We start from the raw sequence: 26,205 nt of genomic DNA, 5'->3' as shown, positions 1-26,205 counted from the left end.
CAGACTCATTCTACAGCTTGAAAATTTGTCCTGACATTTTTGGAGATGTGAGGATGACGTCTGAGCTGAGCACCTCGGTAGCCGAGTAGCCACATAATGGCAGCATCCCCTGGTTCCATTCCAGGGACTGATGTCTTATATGTAATATTTGTTGATGCTGAGATTGGTTTGGCGGTAGCTAAATTGAAATGCTCCTGGAGTTGCTTTAACACTGCATGTTGGAGGATCAAGTGAAAGATGCTTTATCACTTTCAACTTAGACTGTTATAGTTATCACGCACAGTGCATTTTCATCTTGGTATTTCTTCACAGCGGCTTTTTTGGCTTCATGTGCCACTTACTAACTTTCATAGGAATGAACAGGGCCCAGCCTCTGATGCTGTATCCAGTTCTCTTTATAGATTTTTTTATAGTTTTTAAATATATTTTTATGTTCGAAAACACAACATAAAATGTAGGCTTTAATGTAAATGTCGCTAATTTTTTTTAATGTGGTGACACATTATTAAAAACACAATCAAGGGCTGAAATCTTTAGTCAGACATTATGAAGGATCTTCAGCTTCTAGCTTCTTCAAATAAAAATGACCTTACAGCTCTGCTGGAGCTCAGAATTGATTACAAACAACTCCACTGTGTAAAGCTAGAATCTGTGTGTAACAGCTGTGTTGCGTAGATTAGAACACAGAATATTAATTAATTAACATTAATTACCTCCAAACTAAATCATTGTTGGCCGGACAAAGAATAGTAGGCTACTTTCATGCTGGATTAATCTAATAAAATCCATTTGTATATAACTAATAGATTAGAGGGACGACGTATTTCCATTCATCTCAAAAAAAGGAAAATGAGACGTCAGGGACCGGAGGCACAGGAACAGAGACGATTAAAGGTAAATGCTATCGTTTACATAATATTACGAAATATAATTCCAAATGACTATTGCACAGACTGTTACTCCTCAAATGCAATTTAAAATCCATACAAGTATAATTATGTATTATAGGCAAATGAGGCAAGACGAAACTGAATGGATACTTTTTGGATGTTTGATTTCACTGAGCAAGAAAGAAAATGACCAGTTAGGTTTTTCTGTCTTAAAAAGCAGCATCAAAAAGCACACTGTCAGGATCCATTGAGCACTACGACATCAAAGGGGTTTTCGATCCTCTATGTTCAGTGGATGGCAACACTAGCTGTACACGTTGAATAGCAATGTCATATAGAACATTTTCAGTCTTTTAAAAATGATAGTTTTGAGTAATGTATGCAGGTGAGCCCAATGGCGCTTGCCCTGCAGTAAAACAACATTTACCTAGCAAGGCAGCTGGATTTGTGAGATCACCAGATCGCGCCAGAATCCATCACGCCAGGTTTCAGGTAATGTGCTTGTGGGCAAAACACCAGTAGTTCAGACCAAGTCAGCATTCTATGAGGAACTACTGGCAGCTACAGGCATGGTTTACATGTGACAACAGTGACACCCAACAGAGAAGAGACAGAGAAGTCACCTTCTCACTGGTCCCTTTCACCATCACCTCTTCTCCAATCAGCTCTTAGAGCACTGGAAGATAGTGAATACCATTCAACTGTTATTTTTCTTTGATTTGAATATTTATTATACAAATTTAAAGGGTTAGGGTCTTGATGAAGCTTCTCAGAAACGAAGATCGTTCGCAGAGAACGTTTGGAGAGACAACATCTTGCAGAATTTAAACGACGCCACTTTGACCCAGGAGCAAAGCTGAATGTGATTCCTGTCGATAGTGAAGGGACGGGAGAAGGGGGCTGTCGATGATGGTGGTCCAACCAGGGAATACATGCAGTTGCTAATGAGGGCTATACAGCACTGAAAGATAATTGATGGGCCTGAGAATGATGGCACTTGATAGTCATGGTTAGTAATCAGTATGTTTTCTGTACTTACTTTTTTTTAAATACCATCTGTATAAAACAAATTATTTGAATCTTTGTTTTGAGTTTTGAGACTGGACCGTACATGCTGATTGGAAAGATGATGACAGTGTGCATAATTCATGGTGAAACTGGTCCGCACTTCTTTTCTGAGTCTGTCTCTTCAGCATTACTGTAAATCTCCACCTCTTGCACCACTGGATGAAGAGTAGAGAAAAGTTATTAAAGGTGTGTATTGCAATTAAAAGGGGATTTTGGTCATTGTTGGAAGCCTGGTCACTAATTAAAGTGCATTAAAAATTGGCTTCCTGCATAGCTTCCTGCAAGGTTGGTGCTTGTTGGCGAGAAAGCATGAAGCACTTTTTGTTTAGAAGATAGGACCGCTACCGTTATTTTATTTTTCCGATAAAAGAAGTGAGATCGTCCATTGATGCAGTCACATGTGCAGAAGACAGCATGAGCATGATACACCTCATCCTCAGAGCAGAGGGGTTCCCTGGTCCAGTCTGCAGCAGATTACTTGGTTGATGGACAGATGCACACGGCATTGAGACAGTATGCAATTCATCCATTGTTCAATTATGTGTGCATTTCTCTTCGGGTTTGAGGAGCGGTTCAAAACTCTTGGGGCCAAATGCACAAAAGTATCGTGTGGCTTTAGCCTCTAAACTTGTGCAAATGAGACAAAAAGCCAAACAAATAGCATCATGGTTCGTTTTTCCATTCATGTAAATTAGGTCTTATTCATACATTTGGTGCAAAATGTGCCCCTTTTTTATGCAAACATACCTTGTTGCAAAAAAACCAGTAGAATTCACAAAGACCAGTGCAAACAGCCACGCTATCATGCACGAGTTAATAGCATCTTCAAAGAGTTGGTGTTACCTGTGTGCACACTCACTCTCTTTTTCTTCAAATCTTCTAGCTTGTGAGGCTTGAATGATATCGAATAGATATGGAATGATATCAAGGGTGAAATCTTAAGTCAACTATGGGGTGGGGGAGGGGATGGTCAAGTGGTATGGGGTGGTAGGCTCATCTCAGACTTTGAGCTACTTAAAAAGTAAAAATGTCTTGACAGCTTTGATGGAGCTGTGTAGATGTGTGGCAGAACATAGATCTCTTATATTTATGGTAGAATGAGGTAATGTGTCAGGTAGTATGTAGTGTAAGAAGCTAAGTCTTATTTTTGGTTTTCAGACAAAATATTACATTACATGATCTTACTTTATTCATTCTAGTAAATGCTATTATCCAACAATAAGTGGATTCTATGCCAGTCCTTTTAATATCTGTCTCTAATATAGTTAGTTGGACCCTAATTCACTTTGAGGTTATAAGAGCATATTTGCAGACTGAGGTGGATTCTTGGTTCTTCCACAACTACTATCTGGGAAATGGTCATCATCATCAAGACTGGGGAAGGTGGCAATCCCATGATGTGCCAATAGGGCTTCCATACTTTGTACTTTGTAAAGGTCCTCCTCAAACACATTGCTGATTGATTGTTGTGCTGCCAGTCTCCATATTGTTCAGTATTCCTGCAGTTCAGATTTAAACAGGTATTGTTTTCTGTACCTACACTGGTTATTCCAGGCATCTCTGAAGCTGTATAGTTTTTTCTGAATTTCTGGCAAAGACAATTTACAGTGAGACTTTTTGTGGAGGTCATTCCCAAGATCAAAAAAGTCGGAATTCTCAGGAGAGCAGAATGTATCATAGAAAGATTGTAGAACCTGCAGACACAACCAAAGATGTTCTATCCTTTGGTTATGGACAGACTCGCCTGTGATGTAACTCCTCCTTTCCACACCTTGAACAAGATTCATGAATTCTCTCCACCATAGTCTGATCTAACTCTGGAAGAAATGTGCTGCACTCTTAAATAGACATGACTCTGTCTTCTGTTTGGCAAATGTATTCTTTCCGTTGGTGAATATACATATATATATATCTTTATATTCTTTTTGTATTAGTCTTTTTCTGGAAACAGCTGGAACTCACCAGATTTACAAGTCAACAACATGCTCAACTCAACAACTGCGGCACAGCTGCACTCAGGCTGATGATGTATGGTGTCACTCAAAACTGTCATACACTACTTCTATCGCTCCTGTTGTCCTTGGGTCGAAATGAGGTATAAATCCATTTAAATGAGGCCTATTGACCATAAATTCCAAAAATATGTGTAAAAACTAAGTTGGAATGAAGTAGGCTAAAAAGGTCAAACACAGAATTGGGAGATAATTTATACCTTATGTTTTATAAACAGTCAACCTGTACCCTACACCATGGAACCAACAGCCCCCTCAACATGCAGGAAACCTCTCATCATCTAGATAAGAAAGTAGCCAAAAATATTGTTGGCTGATTGCACTGGCGACACAAACTAAAACATTTCTTTATAGCTCAAAGGGAATATAAAAACTGCTGTATCTCACTTCCTATTTCAGGATAAAACCCATGAAGTCTTGTAATTTGTTAGATGAGCTCTTCATCTGTCTCTGGCAGATGTCCTGTCAGAACAGACTCTGATGAGGAGCAACTAAACTTGTCATTTGTTTGACAGCACATCATTATCTCAGGAGAAACTCTATTTGCTGCCTTGAAACATCAATGGCTGGTCTGCCACAGCCTCCTGAAAATATTGGAAACAAACAGGATTTTAAAAAAAATGACTTTCATGTCTGTCCAAAAGTGCTGCATCTATATTTCTGCATGGGTAAAAGTAGAAAGATCTTTTATAATAAATGTACTAAAGTATTAAAAGTTAAAGTACATTATCCATTTCGTTTAGTTGTATGGTGTAAAGCAGGGGGGTCAAACTCATCTTCATTCAAGGGCCACATACAGATCTATTTGATCTCATTTGGGCTGGATCATTAAAAAGATGGAGGGAAGGAAGGAAGGAAATAAGAAGGGAAGGAAGGAAGGAAAAAGGAAGGGAAGGAAAGAAAGACATACAGAAGAAGGGAAGGAACGAAGAAAGGAAAAAGGAAGGAAGGAAAGATGGAAGGAAGGACAGAAGGAAGACAGGGAGGAAGGACAGATGGAAGGAAGAAAGGAAGAAAGGAAAAAGGGAAGGTAGGAAGGAAGGACAGATGGAAGACAGGGAGGAAGGAATAAAGGAAAAAAGGAAGGTAGGAAGGAAGGACAGATGGAAGGAAGGACAGAAGGAAGAAAGAGAGGAAGGACAGATGGAAGGAAGAAAGGAAGGAGGGAACGACAAAAAAAGGAAGGTAGTAAGGAAGGACATATGGAAGGAAGGACAGAAGGAAGAAAGGGAGGAAGGACAGATTGAAGGAAGAAAAGAAGGAGGGAACGAAGAAAGGAAAAAAGGAAGGTAGTAAGGAAAGAAGGATGGAAGGAATGACAGAAGGAAGAAAGGGAGGAAGAAAGGAAGGGAGGAAGAAAGGAAGGGGGAACAAAGAAAGGAAAAAAGGAAGGTAGTAAGGAAGGAATGAAGGATAGAAGGAAGAAAGGTAGGAAGGACAGATGGAAGGAAGGACATATTGAAGGAAGGAAGGAAAGAAGAAAGGAAAAAAGGAAGGTAGGAAGGGCAGATGGAAGGAAGGAAAATAACACAGGAGGGAAAGTGGACCGGATCGCAACCCTCGGCGGGCCGGTCCCGGTTTCAACAACTTACAACATGTTTCCTGTGTCTTCAGTGTTGCTGGCTTGCTATCTGACAGGTTCAATCTATAGTGTAAAAGGTATAATTACTTTTGAATTGTACCAAAGTAAAAGTACAATGTTCCCTAATTAAACAAAGTAAAGTATTGTGAGTTATCAGAGAACTGTACCTACTTAAATGCAGGAATTGAGTAAAAGTGCTTCTGTGAAATGAGAAGTCATCTAGACATCTAGCACACCAATTCAAGCATTCAACAATATAATCATGATATTTATGGGGACTGTACGACTCTTTAATTCTTTCCATGCTTTCCTGCATGTTTCACAATAACAGCAGTGGTAGGAAATGAAAAGCTTCTATCCACTGAAATGTTGATTGTCTTTTAATTTGAAAGGAATACAGGAAGTATGAAGAATATTACCGCAAATTCTCTAATTGTTTAGATATTTTTTCAATGACAGTAACACTTAACGTATGCAAGTAAAGTATATTTTATTTGACAAGCTTGATTAACGCACCCACACATCATCACATTCATTTAAGCTACACAAGTCAAGCCAAAACATCTCGATCGCCCCCTGGTGGCCGGATGCGGTATAGGTTATAAGTCCCACCTCCTCCATGTTAGCGGATGGGACATAAAACTTAAAGTTCACATCAAATTTAATTTTCCCCAAAGATGGTTTCATTTTAAGTTGTTGTTATCACACTGATATTTTTCCAAGTGCTCATTTTTCTGATAAGTTTGTTTTTAATGAGTTATTTCACAATGTAAAAAGGGAGTGGGATTAATGATTGACAGCTGTGACAGCCGATCTCAAAACTCCATCAAGTGGCAGAATGGCTAAGGGGAAAACATATCTGTAACTGTTATTCCTACTAGTGAAGAAGGAATTACTGGTATATATAATTAACTTAAAGCTTTTTTAAATGAGTTTTGACTGGTCAAAATGTAATTTCTAGATGTAAAAACATATTTGTAACATGTTGAAATTGTCACAGATTTCTTAAATTAATATTTTAAGTAGTCAAAATGTCATTTCCACCAGTGATAAATAAATCGCTACTAGTCAGCTCTACTGATTAAATGTTAAAAGGACTTGCCATATCTCATCACATTTTTCCACTTGTGTTTTTTTCCCCTTAAATTTTGCTCAGGACCAGAGGAGGCTTCCACTCCACTTCCCTCCTCCCCTGTTTGAAATGTGCGTGTGAGAGGTGCAGCCCTGCAACAGTCTTTCCTGAGCTTTCCAGGTCACACTCTCCCCACAGATAAATCAACCTCTGACTTCCCTCTCTTTTTTCTCTTCCACCTTACGTTTGTTACCATTCATTCAGATTCGGAGACATGTCGACTCCACTTTTAGCATTATGACTTAGAAAGTGAAATTGTTGAATTGATGAATCATTAAACTTAAATAGGGTCATGAGATTCATGCTGATGTTCTCAGTGAGATCATGTAATATGATTTAATAGAATATTTCCACTATGGGAACTGAACAAACCCCATATCTTAGTCTGTAACCATCCTTGTTAAGTGTTCTGCATTTGTTTTTTTGTAGACAAGCTCCTGGCACTAAATGTTGGCATTGCTCAGGAGGCGATACTAATCCAGGTTTATGCATCTAGATAAGGAAAGAGTGTGATTGAATATACAGGTAATGTTCTGGAGTGGCCAAAAGTACACATCTTCTGGCAGGAAACTGCACGGATCATCTTCACCTTGATACATACAAATTTGAAATGGATCCAGCAATTAATGACTCACAATTGCAACTCAATATGACTGTCTGGTGTGTCAGTGGCCAAAAAGCTTGCCACTTTACGTTGGATATCTCCACAAACTTTAACACTAAAAACTTATCACCATCCTGGAAAACAGATTTTCCTTTATTAATATATTAATTTAAACCCTATTCTTTCTCATTAATGTTCCATGCAGGGAAAGGATGGATAGTGGATCTTAAGGCAAAGCACTGTTTAAATGTCTTCTTTTTCAGGTTGATCAATACTGATAAATGATCCGAGTCTATAGTTTATGAACATTTAGAGTGATCAAGGTTTTATTAGACTCAGTAGTTCTAGAATTTTCTTGATTCAATTGGTCTGAAATTTACAAGGTTTCCTTTATTGATCTCTCAATATTTCTAATCAATATCGAGAACTCTTCTGTGTTCTTTGTTTATGCGTTTTCAAAGGGAATCTATTATGCTCATTTCCAGCTTTGAACTCCACTAAAGCAGCTTTGTATGATTCACAGTTCAAACAATTCCTTATTTGTCTTATACTGGGCCTTAATGCAGCCCCTCAGTTCAGCGTCTGTCTCTTAACAGGCCATTGTAGCTACTGTCTTGGGCCCTCCTCCTGATGAGTCCCCTTTATTATGATTGGCCAGCTTTCTGGAAGCTGATGAGGGGCCAAGTTGTGATGAGTTACTGCTGATGCAAACCCAACATTTCCTGCTTTGCGTTTAAAAACTTTCAAATGATTAAATAACAATATAATTTTATAATGAAGAATTTACACGACATGAACTGAATTAGCAGAGCTTCATTAGTGGTACTAAAAACCAGTCATTTCACTACATCCGAAACAATGGAAAAATGGCATACTTTTAGCGAAATTGCATGCTATGTCTGGAGCACATGACCATGTAAAGAAATCCTTAACAAGCGTTCGGAACAGACTGCTGCTGGTGCTCTTGCTCACAGGGATAACTTCTATAAATGTTTGCCTTGTTATTTGACACATTGGCCACTTTTATCCGACATTGTAACATTATATATTTATAATGTGGGGTGTTAAATTCACCATGACAATGTCGATCAAATGTGTCAATCAAATGTACTATTAAAACCATTTGATAGCTGTCAAACATTGACTGACAGTGTCATTACTGAGTGTTAAAGGGTACATGCATTAATGCATCTCCTATTGTTTCAGCTTAGCGCATTATTAAATGTATGAAATTCACACCGTCAAGCCAAAACATCCCAAAAAATGTATCTGTTTAACCGTTTGATTCATAGATCTCCAGAAATAAAGTTGCAGTGTGGACGCATTATTCAGCAGAAGTGTATCTTATTACCTGCCGAGAACTGCATCCTCTTCTTTCACAGACCAGGACATTATTAAATGTATGAAATTCACACTGTAAAGCTGTAAATGGCCAAAAAAATATGAACCGGTAAAAGTGCCTGAAAAGAAACTTAAGAGGCGGATGTATTATTCTGCAGAGGTGTATCTTATTACCTGCCGAGAATTGCATCACCTTGTTTTTTTGTCAGCCGGAAAGACGATCACGTGTGAGAAATTCACAGTCCAAAATGTGAGCTGGTGACAGTGTTTGATCCTAAAGTGTCTCTATAGAATTTTTGTGACATTTGTAAATGAAAATATGTACTATTGACTCATAGGTCTCCAGAGAGAAAGTGTATGGTTGTGGTATTTTGCCTGTCATTCATTCACCTGTCCACCAGAGGTCTCCAAGGAGTAAATCTCCTCCTGACTTGGCCACCTGCCTTACTTCTGTGTTTTCAGATGTCCAGCCATTCCTACTCTTACTTGTCTCTGTGTTATCTGGCTGAAATCTGTTTTCCAGAGTTGATTAGGTCCTATGTGAGTACTGGGTCCTAATTCCCTTGGTCTTAATTCCATTGGTCTGCCCGGTACTGGTTCCTAATTCCCTTGATTATCCTATGTATTTTCTGTATGCCTGCAACTTGCCAGACTACCTGTTGCCAACATCCTGATGTCTGTCTAACTAACATGCTTTCCTGTCTTTGGATTTCAGCGCCTTCTGGATTTTTTTGCCTGATTTGACTGGACTGCATGCTTGCTGCCAACAGTACTCCTGTGTATTGACTTTTGTATTGAGTAAACGCCTTTAACTCAACCAGCCATTGCCACAGTGTCTATATCTGGGTCATGTTTTCTGCTACCACACTTGTGACAGCTCAAGAGAGCATCAAAATCACTCTGTCAAGATGTTAACAACATTTGATGTTTAAGAGGCCAAGGAAAAACTTAAGTGGCGGATGCATGATTCAGCAGTGATGAATATTTAAGCTCCTTAGAAATGCATCCCCTCTTCTATCACACACACAGAGCCACACACACAAGCCATTTAAAACATTTTCAGCTGAGGTCGTCTGAGCCACACTTCATAATTTGTTGTTGAAGGGTCACGCCAAATATGACTAGAAAAAAAAAAAAGGTTTTATATATAAGAGTAGAGAGGAGGCTCCCCAAAAAACCCTACAGTAAGAGTTCAAAAAGACATTGTGAAGATGATATTGTGAGTGTGTACAAGTCAGTTACATTTTATGTTTTGGTCTATGGCATACATTTTCACTACAAAATACTCTAAAATGAGTTTTTGCTTCATTGGTTTCTGTTAGCTCTTCTCTCTTTGCCAACAACATGTACAAATCATTTGAATTAGTTCATAAGTACCCATGCAATGATACAAATAACTCACTAATTGAAACAGATTTATTTGTGCATACAATATATAAAATTCAGCAAATATAAGGAGTCAAAATAAATATAAATATGAATTGGGCCTATTAGCTGTGGTGGAGTCATCTAATTCATTCACTTCTTCTTTTCTACACTGTGAGAAAACAATTAAGCTTACAATGAGATTATATCACTAGTTTGTTCAGGCCTATTATTATCATCATTGTCATCATCTTCATCATAATTTGTGTCTAACCGGGCTTATAATACATCCTGTATTCCAAAGTAATTGAATGTGCAACACCCACTTTACTAGGCCTGATAGTAGGTATGGCATAAATGTGACTAGAGTGTCATGGTGAATCCCAGTTAGTTGGCAGCTTTGATAATTAACCTATCATCATTCAGGGAACATGGAACCTCAGTTACATGAAGATATTTTGCTGTACAAAGTTAACAGCAGGAGGGCTGTTTTACATCAAGGGACCTGGTGGTGACATCAGGAGGCCATTTCTGTTGATATTCACGCAAGCCTTACAGGAGCTCACCACAACCAGAAAAGAACAAGGGATGTAATTTCCTTTACATGCAAGGTTATATCTATCAAATTAACCCTAAAGCAAAGTTACTATAAAGTGTGTTTTTATTTTTACTACTATAAAGCTTTTTTGGATTTATATAAAACATAGTGGTTGAAAATATATAGAACTCACAGTGAGGCATTCACACAATATCCATTCACAAGTTATCGTTAAGTGATAGCGTATGACACTCTAGACTGAGCCAATAGCTTTGTGAATAGCTTTGGTGTTGAGGGTCAGTAAACTGTAGTGAATATCTTGAGCAATTACACATGGACATTAATTTAACACAATTCTTATTGACCAAGCTTTTGTAGTTTATATAATTGTAGATGGCAGAAAGTTCAGTGTGCCAGTCAACTCAACAACAGATAAAACAGGAGTTTCAGTATACTTCAATAAAGGTATTATTTTTTTCTTAACATATTGATACTGATTTTTCAATTTCTGATTTAAGGGTTGAAGATATCTTTCCATTCGTTTGAGGATTAATCAGCTTTCTTGAGTAGTGAGGCATTTAACAAAAAAAGTCACACCATGGTGTCACGACCATTATAGACACAAGCCATCAAAGTCATTAAAGTCACATTAATAAAGGTTCAAGTGAGGATGGCCAATAATGGTCTTGTCTCTATGGTTACACTTCATCTTGAAGTGTCTGGCTTGTTTGAGAACTATTCAAATCAAAGATTATTGCAGTGGACTTTATATGGATTGCCTTTCATCTCTACATGTGTGCAAATGTTAAAATAGCACTCATAAATAACTGTATATCATAACTTTAATGGTGCACAGCAGCGCAAACAAACAGACACATCTCTATTTGTTTACTTTGAGCTTTTTTTGGCCGGCACCCGATACTCTCATAAGACCCCAAGTCGATCACATCAGTTCTTTGGTTTCAAAAGTTTCCAATACCAGAGGTTTTTTATTTGTAATAGTAGTAGAACTATAAACAGTGATAATGACGGGACAGCAGAGTGGGGACCTTGTGGGGACCATTCAGCCAGTCAGTACGATGTAGATACGAGGCCTGTTTAAGCAACCGAGTATCCGCTCTCTACTTCGGCAAGAATAGGATTCAGAGCCAGGTTAAAAGTAGAGACAGAATGGTGTCACATGTCAGAGGGTTCAGTAGATTTATGACTGTACAGTCTGATACCGCATATCCCAATTATAGGTCAAGATATCATTTAAATTTAGTGCAGGGCTTCTTAAGAACGCTCACTGAACCTTTGGGCGTATTTCACCATACGGGTTGATAAATGTAGCAAACAAATGATCTGAGAGTCCCACATGCCCCATCACCACTTTAGATCAGTGCTTTCCGTTGGACTACTGTGTAATGAGGGCCGCTGTATGTGACTTCATTAAAACATTTGTCAAAACATGCATCTTTACACATGACCTTTGCAGTTGTGTTTGTGTGTTTCACTTCATGGATTTCATTTTATATCCATTGGCCTTCTATGGTGTAATTACGGTTTGTAGCTCAGCTGGGTTTGTTCATTATGTACCTTTATGTATGCATTATGTATATTACTCCTCAGACTTAGGTGAGGGTTTGAAAATCATAATATGACCACCTCGTGAAATCATAAAACAGACGACATTATCACACGAAACGCAGGTTAAAAAGTCATGAAATTAACAGCTCGGTAAAATTGAGGAAGCATCTAAGTAAGTGTTAAAAGTCTTCAGCTGTTTTATTATTACCCTACAGGATTGGGAAGCCAGTAGATAAGGGCTCAATAAGATTAGATAAGAGGCAGTGGTAGTTCCCAGTTAACCACACAGATGAGTCACAGATGAGGTCAAGCAACATTTTAAACCAGCCAACGTTTTAGGGTTGCAATATTTAAGGGTTTAAGCTTTTAAAAGTACAGCCTGAGATATATTTCCTTCCAAAAAATATGAAGGTCATTTATCCTCATGAAAGGAAATGTCTTTTTTTCTGTATGTATAAAGAGAGAGAGTCCCCAATGAACATGAACAGGTGCCTGGAAACAGAAAGGTGACAAAGAATTAAAGAAGGCAATTAAAGATATTTTTAAAGAGTTTAGAAAAGTTAAGAATTGGAATAATGTTATTAAAATCGATATAGTCCTATTGTTCCTTAAGGGCATAGTATGCAGAAGAGAGGATGTAATGAGTAAAGATGGGTATATAGCAGTCATCTGAATGGACTATAGAGAGAAATCACATCATGCGGTGCCTGTGCCTTGACAGTGAGTATAACTGGTTGTTAAATGAGTTAAGAAAGCCTACAGGAACATTATACTTTACAACTTTCAAATACATATCCTGTGATGGTATTTAATGGATCTACTTGTTATTTTTCTTTTTATCTGTTTTCTGTTTCTTTTTTTTATGCTTATCTGATAATCTATTTTCATCAGTTTGCTGAGTGTTTATTAGAGGGAAAGGCACCTTTGTGATGAGCGCAAGGGCTGTAAACAACATGAGGGTGGATATAGCACCACGCTCCAACAACAACAAAAGAAAAGTTTATACTGTAAAAATGACTAGTGCTATTACTTTATGTGGTTCTACAGACACTGTCCAGTACCTCTGCCATTACTCTAGATCTGATGATCCACGATGGGTTGAATGGAATCCATTTGGATACATCCTAAATTTGAGACGTACTTTGTAGCTTACAAAATGAATTTCATTATCACTGAGATATTAATCACCTAGGTATCTATCTCATGGGTGAGTCTGACATTACTTGTACCAGGTTTGTAACCCCTAACCCATTCTATGGTCGTAGTAATGCCCACAGTCAGAATAATAAAAAAATGATATGGAATGTGCATTTTAATTTTTTTTTAGATTGGCTGTGACATCAGTGGTAGGTGGTACCACTATGTCTGTGTGAGGAGTCAGCACTGGATCTGCCCTCTATGCACCCTAAAAGACATAGTTATGTGCAATGTAAGTTGGGCAGTTGTACAGAGTTACATTTAATTATTTATTTCCAGTTTTTGTTTTTATTGATTTATATATTGTCTTTTACACTACAAGTTACACAAAGTTACTGTCAGGGATTTTGGGCCCCATGAAAAGACATCACATTGGGCCCCACCACCACACACATAAGCCACGCCAACCATGCACCATTGCTGTAATCACACTTCTACCTGCACAGGCTTTCAACTCACTTGTAGTCCAATACTAACTGTACAATTTATCTACTGACACTGAGCTGTGAAAATAGGAGCCAGGACTGAACCATGTCATGTAAATAGAGGGGGTGATTGGGCAATACAGATACTTTGGATGGTTCTTTTTTGCCAGAAACAAGAAAAATAAAGTGTGGATATAATGAGTGCATTAAAATATTTTATTAATGTCTATTAACGATTATAAGTTAACAACTAATGTTCTAATATTTTTTTAGGGCCTCTGTCAGTCATGGGCCCTTAGAATCATCCTTACTTTTCACCCCCTTACAGCGCCTACTCAACCATTCACGCACACATTGATACACTGATGGCAGGTGCTATATGGTACAAACCGGTTCATCCGGAGGATCAAATCTTTCACACACACATTCACACATGCATAATACCAACTTCTTCAGTCCTGTTGGGTCTTTATGCTCTTTTAACTCTTAACAAATATGATATTTTTCATATTCCTAATACACTGAGTTTGGCCACTGAATCAGTGATGTTTGTTTTAAACAGTTGGTCACTAAAGTGTCATCATCCAACGTTCACGCCCCTACATAGGGCGACTCTACGCAATTACATCACAGGCTGAAAATAGTCCCTGGTGGCTGTAGCTCCAAGTAAATAAAAAGTATAACTGCAGACTATTTATTTAACATTGAAATAGAAATTGAAGTTGACATATGCAATGGCTGGCTCCCTGAACCTCGGATGGGATGCAGGGGGTTGGAGAAAGGTGGCCGGGCAGACGGACGGAGGGACGGACGGACGGAACAACATACTCTCCAATTATAGTAGTAGGATATATGTATTTATCTCCTGGTGCATGTTTCCTGTTTAAGTGTTAAGAGAGGGAAACAGAACATACACACAGTAAGGGTTGTGTCTGTGTTTTTACTCTCACTACAATCAAGAAATCTCCAATTCTGTATGTTGTACAGTACAGAACATTGTGTATAACACGGGCTTTCCCCTAGAATGTACAGTTTGTTCTATTAATGTTAAGTAATGATGAATTTAAGCCTGATCCTGAGATAGGAGATTCATGTCTCAGCAGGTACAACTCCATTGCTGAATCCTGCATCCACCCTTTAACTTTTGTCTGTAGAGATCTATGAATCAGACACAGTCACCAGCACATGTTTTGGCCTGTTTGGGTCCACAGTGTGCATTTCATACATTTAATAATGACCTGGTCCGAGAAAAGAGAGAATGCAGTTCTCGGCAGGTAATATGAGACACCTCTGCCAAATAATGCGTCTACACTTTAAGTTTATTTCTGGAGATCTATGAATCAAAAGGCTTCACCGGCATGTATTTTGACCTGTTTTGCCTCGACAGTGTACATTTAATAATGACCTAAGCTGAAACAATAGGGGATGCATTACTCTGCAGCAAAAATCAGTTCTGCCAAATAATGCAGGCACCCCTTTAAAAATCAACAATGGCACTTCAATCAATGTTTGACAGAAATCAAATGGTTTTATCAGCAGATTTGATTTATACTTTATTGACTCCTGAAATTATTTTTTCTGCATTTAAAAACATAACTGTCTGAAACCCTTTGCTTAAAAACACATTGACAAAGAACACTGAACCATTCAGCCTAAGAAGTATTGAAAGATTAATCAACAAAACCTTGTTAATTTCAGGTCCATTCATACTGTATGACGGCTATGCTACTACTACAGGTTATAATACAGCACTGATGACTCTAAACACTCAAAAACTATAGACATCAGATCATTTATCATCACTGATTAACCTGACAAAGAATGTAACATTGTTCTTTGCCTTCAAAATCATGACTAGTATTTTTCCCTTGTGCGCATTCCCGAGAGAAGTATGCAATTCTCGGCAGGGCAGGAGCTGGTCTCCTTCACCCTCTGGTCCCTTCTGTCAACGTCCTACTGCAAGTTGGACAACTACATTAATTTCATGGTACTGACAAAGTCATTGTGTTTAAAAAGAGCCTTAAAATAAAGAAATAAAACAATACTAGTGGTTCGATGAACCTCGAATCAAAACTTAACAAGTGCTTAAAAGTTCAGGCCATGGGGAGCTGCAGTGGAAAAAGCCTTTAACCTTTACATAATGTTCATATTCTACATCCTCACAGTACGTTCTGGGTCAAAAACCCGGTCTAAAAATCCCCTCATAAAAAGTATTAAACCAAACATTGAACCGCATATGTGTTTAGAAAGCATCAATTGCCGAACTGAATGATCAATAAATGTGTGATTAAACCTTGATTAATGTTTCAGAGAGCAGAGAGAGTGTATTTTTTTAGATTTTATGGAGAAAAAACAGCTTCTATCACACAATATCATGTCCTATTTTACCTTATTTTCCCATTTTGGCCACTTTAGTTAAAATCATCAAATTTCAGAGTAAAAGACATTTGTGGTGTTTTTACATGTCAGATGTCAAAACGGGTCAAATTTGACCCGAACAGTAACAAAATGCTTTTTTTCTCTCCACATTCAGTTAGAATCTGCTGTATGTAAGTCCATTTTTTTGTTAGGTGGAGTCTCTTCTCTGTTGCTGCTGGTTAGAAGAAAGTTCAGTATTTTTGTGTTTGTTTAAAGCTCTCTCCCTCTCTCACACACACACACACTCTCTCTCTCTCTCTCTCTCTCACACACACATTCTCTCTTTCTCTCTCTCTCTCCCTCTCTCCCTCTGCAGACTAAAAACCGATCACTCACCATCTTTTTACTTAGCACCATCTTGGCATTTCACTCGCTGCAGTATAATTGAGTGTGATTTGCTTATGCACCAGGCTTGGGAACCAGCATCGTCAAATTTAGGGAAATACTTTTTTACAGTGCAGATGTGACTGTGGATTTCTCTGAATAGTCGGCACATTCGTCAAGTCGTATTCCTTGCTTACTTTAAAGGTTTCCACTGCAGGGAAATAGTTGTAATATAATGCATTGTATTTGTTCACATCATGTTTTTTCCACCAAAAAGAGGATTTTTTACCCCCATTCACATGATTCAGTGTAGCTGTTTAAATCCACTCTCAGTACATATTGTTTCACTTTCACTTTAACAGCCCCATTGCAGATATTCAGCTTGTAAGATCCCACAGAAAACTCAAGCTATTGCCCCTTCAGAGAAATCAGCCAAAATATACCCACACACACTCCCACCAACCTTTTTGCTTCTACTGTGCACATCTTCACACACGCTATAAAAAAACATTACTTTTGATTTTGGTGATCTGTTTTTCCCTGTTGTGCTCACTAACATCCCTTTTTTTTAAACTGGCGGTCAAAGTGTCATAATACATCATTAAAATGAGAAGCAGGGAAATGGCACCGAATATCTCTGCACTCCTCTGTGACTGTGAGTGAGTGAACGACTGCTGCAGCACAGGGAAGAGCGGACCCAAAGCACCGGGTTGATCAAGGGCCACCTCAAATTTATGCTTCCTTCTCTCTCTGTCTCTCCTCCTCTTTCACCTATACACAATCTTACACACACACACAGTCGGAGGTTTAACACAAGCAGAGCGACTGATGGGAAGCACAAATGTCAAGAGAGGGAAGAATCTTATGCTAAAGTCTATTTTGACATGAACGCACCCCTGCAGAAATAATTGATTTTTCATTTTGGTGAGCTGCTGGGTGCATCGCTCTGGAGTTTAATGTTAAGTGTTTGTTGCCATCTACATATCAGGCCACGCACCAGTGACAGCAGCTAGCCTGGCAATGCCTTTTAGAGTTATCAGGTACTCTATTTTACATTATTTTACCTTCTATCTGCAACTGAATGCAACACAAACCCTCCGTGTCTAGGTATTGGCCAAAGAAGTGTTGAGAAGTTAAAGCAGCTATGATAATATATTTAAATATAGCGAGCTCAGAAAGTAAGCCTGATCAGGAAAATGAAGTATTAAATTCTAGGGTGTGTCATACTGTTGAAAATAAGAAAAGCTGCACACATTTGGCAGCTGAAGCTCATTTCAGAATTCTAGTTTTTCAGATTTGTGTTTGAACATATCAACATGACTTTGATCGTAATTTCGTGTTGAAATGTGTGTGTGTGTGTGTGTGTGTGTGTGTGTGTGTGTGTGTGTGTGTGTGTGTGTGTGTGTGTGTGTGTGTGTGTGTGTGTGTGTGTGTGTGTGTGTGTGTGTGTGTGTGTGTGTGTGGCATTGGTGCTGCCCAGGGGGGAATTTCCTCATCTGCTTCCGCTTCCAACCAGCCACTGTCTGTTTGGGACTTGGGGAAGATGGGGTCTGTTTTCATGTTGTGTCTCAGACACCCCTAGACTGGCCATTAACATCTTATAAACCAGGCATTTCCAAACTATTCCATGAAGGGCCCTGTGTGTGCAGGTTTTTGTTCAAGTCAGAGGACCACAGAGAGATCAGTTGATACAATGAGTCAAGCCAGAGCTTCTCATTTTAATGATGTATTATGACACTAGTTTTTTTTTAAAAAGGGATGTTAGTGAGCACAACAGGGAAAAACAGATCACCAAAATCAAAAGTAATGTGTTTTTATAGCGTGTGTGAAGATGTGCACAGTAGAAGCGAAAAGGCTGGTGGGAGTGTGTGTGGTTATATTTTGGCTGATTTCTCTGAAGGGGCAATAGCTAGAGTTTTCTGTGGGATCTTACAAGCTGAATATCTGCAATGGGGCTGTTAAAGTGAAAGTGAAACAATATGTACTGAGAGTGGATTTAAACAGCTACACTGAATCATGTGAATGGGGGTAAAAAGTAACTGTTTGGTGAAAAACATGATGCAAACAAGTACAGTTAAAACTATTTCCCTGCAGTGGAAACCTTTAAAGTAAGCCAGGCATGTCCAAACTATTCCATGAAGGGCCAACCAACCAGAAGCACACATGATTTGACCAATCAACTGTCTGAAAACTGAGATCAGTTGATTAAATGAGTCAAGTCTGGTGTGCTCCTGCTTGGTTGGACTGAAAACCTGCAGCCACATGAACCCTTTATGGAATAGTCAGATTAAGAATCAGAAACTTTATCGTCTGTCGTGACAGAAATTTGTCTTAGAAGTGGCTTACCATTTAAAACTCACTAATTTAATACATCCTCCTAAAAAAACAGAATAAAATATAGAGCATAAATAACTTACGCAGAGTATAATACATGATATGGGTGCATAAAAAGTACACTGTTTCTTTTTTTGTTTAAAATGCTCATGGCAGTGGGAATGAGTTCCGGTATGTGTGTGTGTGTGTGTGGGGGGGGGGGGGGGGGGGTTAGGGTTGTCCAAGGGGGCTTTATAGCTTGACGGTAGTAACTAGAAGGACTTGTGTAGGGGGTGAGAAGGATCCTCTGTGATGAAGTTGGCTTTTCTTTCAACTGCTTGCATATAGAGCAATGATAATTGAGTTTGGATTGTGCCGGTTAACATTCCTGCTATAAAGAGATCCATTAACAGATGCTTCAATTAATCTTATTCAATTTTGCATTATTGATATGACATGTAAAGACATTTGTGTTTCCAGTGCACTTCAATAAAGAGAGATCAACTGCAAGTGAATAATAATTAGGGCTATCAAAGTTAACGCAATAATTAATGAAGACTCTGTTATGGGGATTTAGATTGAATGTCTATTGTTTGATGGCACTCCAGAGCAGAAGCTGGTAGTAATGCACCAATGAACTGCATGCTAACCGCAATAAAAGACGTGAAAGATGAAGGTTCTGTTATGATGACCCTTTGCCTCACCTGTAGTTCAGCCCTCTTGCATTAAGTTGAAATATTGGATCACTTGAACATTTATTGAAATGAAACCTTGTGAGAAGGTTGGATTTGAAAATCACTTTTTCTACTACCTCTTTCTATTTCTAGTTCATGGTCACTCACTCTGGTTGTAGATTTGGCTTTTATTTTTAGAATGAAAAAAATACTTTACTGGTAGCAGCTCTGCTTGCTGTGGGATTTGCTTTCTTAACTTTAACTATGGCGTTTGTACTGGTCAGGTGTGGTGACGGTCAGTGGCTCCACATCCACACAGTATACTAATGACTCACAACAGTTTGATTCTGTCTGGGTCAGATGGGGCCGAAGTGTAACTGTTCCCTCCTCACATTTCAAACCAACTGATCATCAATGTCACAAATGAAGGGGTGGTGTGGGTGGCTCCTTTCTCTGTCTATAATCTAAAACACACACATAAGCACACAGCAATCATAGTGACAGTGTCCCATCTTACTGACAGGCCTTGATCTGTAAGAATCAATGGATCAAGCCAAGAGCCAGAGAGAAGAGGCTGCCCGAGCTAGAGTCAGCACTCTCTCTCTTTCTTCCACCCTCCCTCTTTCTCTCTCTCTCTCTCTCTCTCTTTCTCTCTCTCTCTCACACATACACACACACACACACACACACACGCACACACAAATACACAAAATCAACCAAAAACATAAAAAATATTCTATCATAAGTGCTTTGGTAATGAGAGAAAAAATCTGCTCTTGCAATGGTCAAGGTGATAGTTACAGTCTCCCTCTACTGGCATGGCAGCCTTATTGCAGGAAGCAGGCGCTATTAAATACCTAATGAACACCATAATAACCTGTAGTTAATGCATGGTTTAATGTGTTCTTTACATATTAGGAGTAGTCACATAAATATTGAAAGAAAGGAGAGAAGGGAGAGGGCAAAAGACACAAAGGAGTGAGATATTTTGACAAAAGAGTGGAGGAAGTGTTGAGTTGAGAAGCAGATAATAGATGATCAAAAAGGTAAATAAAAAAAGACAGTTAGAAGATAGATAAAAAGACATGTAACATGTGTGAAAGAACATTAACAATATGACCATATTAAACCAGATTTGAAACTGTCAAGTGAGAAAGACATGATATACAGACTGGTCTTCCTGAGCCTGAGCCAGCAGGACAGCATATTTGTATTTTTAACCTGTACAGAGCATAGCTGGTTGAATCCTGTCATGTCAGGTTTCCATGTTCATGATAGATGCCTTGTCTCCCTCTGGCTCCAGGCAGGTAGCCAAGGCTCAGTGGAATTCCTCTGTCTGTTATACACAAGTCCCTTTTTTGACGACATATCCATTTTCCTCCTGCACCCTTAGGTCCCACCATACCTGTCTTTGCAGAGCTCCATCCATCCCCATTATCCACCATAATGTGGCAAATACTGGCCTGTGTCTCCCCAAGGAGTGGGACAGAGGGGGAAAGGTGTGCCTCCAGTAAAGCCACCGAGACTGGGATGTCCGAAGGCTTGAGAAGGAGATTTCTCCGTGATTGAATGAACCAGAATAATAGATCCTAATATTGAAGGGTAGAACATGTGCCTAACTGTATGTGCTGGGTAGCAAATTATTCTCAAAATTATCACATTTCCCATAAACCCTGTTGCTTCCTTCCTTGCCATCTGTGACCCCTGAACTGGAGGAAAAAACACTCCGTCTTGTACTATAAAGCAATTTAGTCAATTTTCAATGTAAGATCCAATGTGGTATAGAAGCCAGCAGAGACTATTGCCAGCTATGAGATTGTCCAATTTGTGTGAACACTGCTTCATTGTCATGGCCTTTGTTATTTCAGGGTTGGTGTTTTATGGACTATATTAGGGTGCTTTCACACCTAACCTGTTTGGTTCAGTTAAAACAAACGAAACTGAGAATATTCCTATTTAGTATTGTTAGTTTGAGCTGGTTTAAAAGCTGTCGATTAAACGCTGGTGCAGACTAAACAGGCTCTGGTGCAGTTTGTTGTGGTCTAAAAGCAGCCTCTTATAATGAGTCACTCATAAGGTCATATGTACTCTTACATCAGCTCCAGTTTGCAAATGAATGATGCATGGTAAAACCATCATTGGCTGGTATGAAATCACAATACAAACTCTTCTCGTCAGTGTTTCTGCAATGGTGGAATGAACTGCCCAGTTCCGCACGCCTGCTTACTCCCTACTTGGTGCATTCATTCATTCATTTCTTTCTCATTGCACTTGTATCTGTTCAGCTACTTGAGAGTTGGTACCACACCTTTTTCTGAGTCACTGTCGCTTTGGATAAAAGTGTCAGCCAATGATGACGAAAAGTAAATTTAAAGCAAACAGACCGACCACAGTTTTATGGTAGTAGATATGTGATTGTATCAAGTCTAAACAACTATTCGATCCATCTGCTCATTGTGAACTGTTATGGAAGCAATCCTGTAAAACGATACGCGGTTAGTATGCGATTTTCCGATTGTAGCGCTGATTATGCAGGATGACATCACCAAAACTGTCCAACGAATGTGTTACTTGCGTTACACTAGTTCTTCAATTATTATGTATAAATTGGGGCGGATAAAAAAAGAATCAAAGGTGCGCTTCATGCACGCCTGTGGTAAAACTGCCCTACCTCTCATGCTAGCACAAAGTCAATAGCGAAACACTTACGGACGACCCCAATACTGCCTGTGAGTGTGTATAAAGTCATCTTCACAGCTGTTGGTTTGTTTGTTAGAAGACAGTATTAACACAAGCTAGACCAGAACTGAAAGGCAGCAATGTATCTTGTTCTAGACCAAATGAACCAATGTGAAAGTGACCTAAAGCCCCATTAGGACTGGATTTATATCTGTGAGGGAGGTGGGATGATTTTAACATTACCTGTGCTGATCAGGGATCTTAATCCAGTCTGCAGTGCGTATGGTATTAATTTTTCTCCCCCGCCCCAGTAATAATTACAACTGCAGTGACCTACTGTTTCTCAGTGAACTCATTGGTCCCGCTGTAATTTATATCCTGTCCAGAGCAACATCCTTGTATTTTAAAGTAGATCTCTTTTTTTTTTTTTTTTTTTTTACTTCTACTGCATTTTATCAGCACAGTGTGTAATTTGACTTTTGAGTAAAAGTGAAGGAAGTCAAATCATGCTAACACCAACATATAGGCTATATTTGAGAACCAACAAATATGGCCACTGAACATCAGTGGCCATTTTTAAAAGCAGGTTAAAAACTTTTCTTTTAATGACAGTGTTTGGTTAGTTTTTTTTAAATTAACATGTAAAAGTTTAATAATCAATTAGTATTCAAAAGTCTTTCAACATAATTACTTTTTTAATTTACTATTATTGTCTATGAAAGAACATGCTGAGTGTGTGTGTGTGTGTGTGTGTGTGTGTGTGTGTGTGTGTGTGTGTGTGTGTGTGTGTGTGTGTGTGTGTGTGTGTGTGTGTGTGTGTGTGTGTGTGTGTGTGTGTGTGTGTGTGTGTGTGTGTGTGTGTGTGTAGGTGTGTGCACATGTGTGTTTGTGTGTGTTTGATTTGGAGTTGTTTATCTTGTTTTACATTTGCACTGTGTTGTTAGTTATTTTATTACGATTATTTGTTGTGAAGCACATTGAGTTTACCTTGTGTATGAAATGCGCTTTATAAATACAATTTGATTGATTGATTGAATATGACAACAGAAAACAATAAAATAATCAGGAAATCAAGACCCCATAAAAGCTATTTGTTTATGAAGATATTTGTTTACATTTTGGCCCATTGACATCTTTAAAAGTACGCTGAATTCACTATTAGCAGTTCCTGTTTGCAGTATAGCCATGGATGTAGACTATCACTGGAACCCTTTGATACTGAAGAAAACTCACAAATGTGATGATTTGCAGGCAAATTATCTATCTGTTTGTCCAACACATCCTCATAATTGTACAGTGAACTCTAGAATGACCCAGAATGTTACAAAACCACTTGGTTAGGTTTAAGGAAAGATCATGAATTGGGTTAAAATGATCACTTGAATCCCAGTGTGGGTTAAAGTTACTACCTCCTTAAGATTAGGCAAGCTTCGACATCATGGCAAAAGTAAACACCATGAGAATCTAGCTACAACTTTTCTCGAAACATGACACTTACGGTTTGAACAGGAAGCAAACAGTGGTCTCCTGCATCTGCAATTCACTTTTTGCCATCTATCTATCTAGCCATTCACCCAACCCACCACCTGCAATTATGGAAGTGTGTCACCTAATATGAAAATCTAAATTGCGTCACCTCTCGCTGTCATAATTACTTCGACCACTAGATGGTGTTTGTCAACCAAACTTTTGACCTATACTGTTCATTAGAGTCCTAGGGCGCTTTCACACCACTAGTTCGATTATTTGGTCCGCACCAGGCAGTAAAAGTGTTACTATGTAGCGTGCAGGCTGCGGTGTGGTCCGCGTTCACACCTGCAAACGAATCAAAATTGGTCCGATTGACGTTCCCTCATCTTCCGGTAGGTCGGCATTTGGTGCGGAGTCAAGTGGACCGAGACCACCTCTTTTTGGAGGTCTTGGTCCGCTTGATCTAGTGCGCACCCGGGTGCGATTGATGCTTTTACACCAACAAAAACGAACCGAACTAAGAGCTTTTGGTCCGAATGGACTGTTTAGTGCGCACCAACTGCTGTTGGTGTGAAAGTGCCCCGAGGTACGGGTCAGGCAGATTATATGTGGACTGGGGTCCAAAGTGCAACGCTTACGCTATTTTTATAATGTAATTTTTTCAAAGGTAAAAATATATCATTCTAGTAACACATCCACAACAATATGCTCGCAATTCAAGTTGATAAAAGCTTTTTAAAATCATGTAGTTTATTTGTGCATGCGTCGTCCCACAAATCTCTGCTTTCATTTTTTTAAAAATCACATCTGCCTACACTGCAGTCATTGAAATGGATCCTGAGGAGTTGAGGAAAAAGAAGAGCAAGTGGAGTTTTTTTGTATCCAATGTAGTAGACTGATTTTAATTAGGGTGCAGGTTGGGTTTTGGTTTTGTTTAAAGCGGGTCCAGTTGGGTACAGAATTTAATTAGTGATACTGTCAGATAACGGGTCGGGTGTGGTTTTAAGCACAGCGGGTATGAGAGGGTGCAGGTTTAAAAAAAAGGACCCATGGAATCTGCTGTTTTCTTTGGAGGACAGGCTTGTCTACTTTCTATGATTTCTAAGTAGATTTATATACATTTATCCACAATAGACTTTAAAGATAATGATATCCTCTCCCACAACCCCCGAGGGAGGATTTTAGTTTTGTCCTGTAGAGAATCCATGTCTATTACAGACCACATCCTGTTACTTCCCAATGGTTAAAATGTTGTTCCAGAATGATGAGTTAAATTACAGAGGAGTACAATAAATATTTCATCTCCCACCCATCTGAATGGGGCTTTAAAGACCATTCAGCAAAATTGTGGCAAATAGAAATGCATTGAAGAAGACAAGACAAATTTGGCCTACTTTGCCTTGTGGTGGGGGGGGGCGATTTATGATGAAGAGAAGACAGAGGCATCACAGAGAAGTGAACATCAGTGTCTATGTACGAGGGAGGAGCTGATGGTAGAATGAGTGGTAACATCTAGTGAGGTGTGGCTCAGAAGGAGAGAGGGAAAGAAGGAAGATGGGAAGGAAGGAGGAGTGGAAAAACACTTAGAGAGATTAAACACAGTGAAATGAGTGAGGACTCTGTTTTTTATGTGCATGTGTCTGCAAATGTTCTGGCATGTGTTCGTGTGTGTGTGTGTGTGTTTGTGTGTGTGTGCGGTACAGACAGGGTTTTGGATCAGTTTCAACTCCTGCCTGGCAATCCATTATGGATTAGTGGTGGGCTGGCCCTGTTTTTATTACGTATGGAATCTATCATTAATGGACATCTAGAGGACTTCATAGGTATTCAATGAGAAAGACATCACTCCACTGTCAGCACTAACAGTGTTTGCCTCAATGGCGCTCGGTGTTGTGGAACCCGGAAACGGTGTTAAACTACTATTATTGGGACAAAGAGTGATACTGGTACTGGGTTATTCCATTCATCACATGGTGACATCAGCAGGAACACACACCGATATACCAGAGTGGGTGGAATTAACAGGAGTGTTTGTGTGTGTGTGTGTGTGTGTTTGAGAGAGAGAGACTGAGAGAGAGACTTTGTATGCCTAGTCATGTTTTAACCTATGCGAGAAAGAAACTTAAGGGAAAGAAAGTGAAAGTAACTTTCAAGTATGATGATAGTATTGGCATTAATTTCCCCCAACAGACACACAGAATGCAAAAACACAAAAGCTGAATTTGTACAGTATTGCATTGTCTTGTTTAAGGTCTTCATATCATGTTTAGTGATTGCACAGATCACTTGTTACATGAATTTGCAATGACTGTCATCAGTAAACTAAAAATTCCACCACATCGCATCATATTCAGCAAAGTATTAGCATTCAGTAATGCTGTCTTAATATTTTTTTAAGCTGCATTACATCACATTTATTTAGACATTTTCAGTAAGTGCATTCAACATATAGGACCTAAGCTACATGTTGACAGAAAGTTGCAAGTGCATATCGATATATGTAGATAAGTCTGTTTTATACATTTGTTACAGCCTTATTTACATTTTGCAGTTCAGTGACATAAAAAGCTGAAATAAGTCAGTAAATCTGAATGAAACATTGAT

This window comes from Scomber scombrus, chromosome 10 (assembly GCF_963691925.1).
Source record: "Scomber scombrus chromosome 10, fScoSco1.1, whole genome shotgun sequence".
In the NCBI taxonomy this organism is placed as follows: Eukaryota; Metazoa; Chordata; class Actinopteri; order Scombriformes; family Scombridae; genus Scomber; species Scomber scombrus.
Note: the sequence above shows the minus strand (reverse complement) of the source record.